The sequence below is a fragment of the Pollicipes pollicipes genome, unplaced genomic scaffold (assembly GCF_011947565.3).
Source record: "Pollicipes pollicipes isolate AB1234 unplaced genomic scaffold, Ppol_2.1 Scaffold_6052;HRSCAF=7182_pilon_pilon_pilon, whole genome shotgun sequence".
Lineage (NCBI taxonomy): Eukaryota > Metazoa > Arthropoda > Thecostraca > Pollicipedomorpha > Pollicipedidae > Pollicipes > Pollicipes pollicipes.
Genome location: NW_023596805.1, coordinates 4,821,221 through 4,823,710, shown reverse-complemented (window position 1 = coordinate 4,823,710; position 2,490 = coordinate 4,821,221).

Here is a 2,490-nt window from a genome sequence, read left to right as displayed (position 1 = left end):
GATTATTTTCCCGTTTTTATAGTTATTTTCGCCCCTGTGGATGCCTCTGCCCTTCTCAATAGACATCGCCAAAACACCCATAACGCCGTTGCTGCAGAAGAACTACAACGACGCTGATCCACAGCTCTGGTTGTCCCTTACAATCCACGACTGCTTCGTCCGGAATGTGACAGCCGGAACACCATTCTTGATAGCCGACATACGTGTCGAGGTAGTGTCCTGATCCATCCGCTCTTCACGGGCGATCTAAACCGACCTCCCAGACGGCTCCCAGGTCGTCGCATGGGGCCGACCTTGCATGGCGCCGACCTTACCGGACCTCCCAGATGGCTCCCAGGTCGTCGCATGGTGCCGACCTTACCGGACCTTCCAGACGGCTCCCAGGTCGTCGCATGGTGCCGACCTTACCGGACCTCCCAGACGGCTCCCAGGTCGTCGCATGGCGCCGACCTTACCGGACCTCCCAGACAGCTCCCAGGTCGTCGCATGGTGCCGACCTTACCGGACCTCCCATACGGCTCCCAGGTTATCGCATGGGGCCGGCCTTACCAGACCTCCCAGACGGCTCCCAGGTCGTCGCATGGCGCCGACCTTACCAGACCTCCCAGACGGCTCCCAGGTCGTCGCATGGTGCCGACCTTACCGGACCTCCCAGACGGCTCCCAGGTCGTCGCATGGGGCCGACCCCACCGGGCCTCCCAGACGGCTCCCAGTTCGTCGCCTGGTGCCGACCTTACCGGCGCGAGCTGGACCAGCAGGTCATTGGGGTACCCGTCCGGATTCAGCTCCCAATTATCGACGAACGGCGGAGGCAGCAGCGGCAGGCTGGCGGCGGCGCCATCCAGCACCAAGACCAGTGCTGCCAGCCACAGGGCGCTGGCGTGGGCGCGCCGTCGCATCTGACCTGAGGTCAACGGAGCGGTCAGCACTGCGAGACGATGCTGCCACTGCGGCGGAGCTGGTGGGCTGTATAGAAGAGAGCCCGGTATGGTGGGCTGTTATAGAAGAGAGCCCGACTGACGTCATCATAATGCGGGTTGTGACGTCAGTGGGAAGTACAGTTCTGTCCCCGTGGTATGTTCCAGACGTCCCTGGGGTGTCTAAGGCGTTAGGGGTTAATGGGCTACAGTTAGGACATCACTGTGGTGTATGAGAGACGTCACTGGAGTGTACGCTTGACTTCACAAGGCGTAGACATGACGTCACACCACACGAACGCCGTCACTTGGCTAACTGGCGTCAAAGAAATACATATCTGACGGCACTGGGTTTAAGTGTAGTGGCATTGGAAAATAGGTGTAGAGTTAGTGAGGTACTGCATCTATATAAGAAATTTCAGTATTCTGCGCCACGTTTCGCTGAGCTGCGGAATTCACCATTCGTCGCCCTCCCTCTCTCTCCTCTTTCTCTCCCCTCTCTCTCTCTCTCTCTCTCTCTCTCTCTCTCTCTCTCTCTCTCTCTCTCTCTCTCTCTCTCTCTCTCTCTCTCTCTCTCTCTCTCTCTCTCTCTCTCTCTCTCTCTCTCTCTCTCTCTCTCTCTCTCTCTCGCTCTCTCTCTCTCTCTCTCTCTCTCTCTCTCTCCTCTCTCTCTCTCTCTCTCTCTCTCCCTCTCTCTCTCTCTCTCTCTCTCTCTTACGAATTACCGTTGAATGACACCGAGTCTTACGAATCACGTTGCAGAGTTGTGAGTAAGGCGGCGGTAAGGCGGCGGTACCCGTGTGACATTTCTTTGCAATCATGCATGTCTGGGTGGTCTGAAAGAATCTGCACAAGCTGAAGGGCGTGAAGCTCAGAACCGTAATTTTGCAGTCTTAAAAGGGCATGATTGTGAACTGCACTTAACGATCTTCGAGATGGCTATCTCAGTTCAAGACACCATACACATGTGGATCGCTCCCGCTGAGGTGGTCAGCACCATTGATCTATTTCACCGTATATCTATATCCGACGCCGTATATCTATTTCACCCTTACATCACTATTTCTTACTAGTTTGCTGAGAAACTGCATGATGATGGACAGGTGAGCATAATTTGAAACTTTCTTTTGAAGTTTAGAGCAATGGAAACATGGCAGCATATGTTATGAGAAGCCTTCCAGTATTCACAGTCTGGCGGAGAATATGACAGAGCTGGTATGCCAAAGAAAGACACTCCCTTAGATATACACTAACATTATACCGCGGAGACCAAATTTGGCCCCGGTCTGGAACGCCCGGAATCTGTGATAAACGGGAGCGAGGCCCCGAGTCTATCGAAATGGCCTGCAAGTTGCTGGAGCGATGCCAAAGTTGCACTCGATGTCGCCGACAACGAGCGCTCCCATTACAGCGCTAAATCACTGGACAGTCGCCCATAAACAGTCTGGGGGCCGGACCATGTCATGTGCCGCCCCTCCCCGGCCGGGACTGTCCCTGGGGTGACACTGTTTGCAGACCTGGCGCCGATGAGGTCATGTGTTGGCGGTCTGGGCCTGTCCCTGTCGGGGCAGGG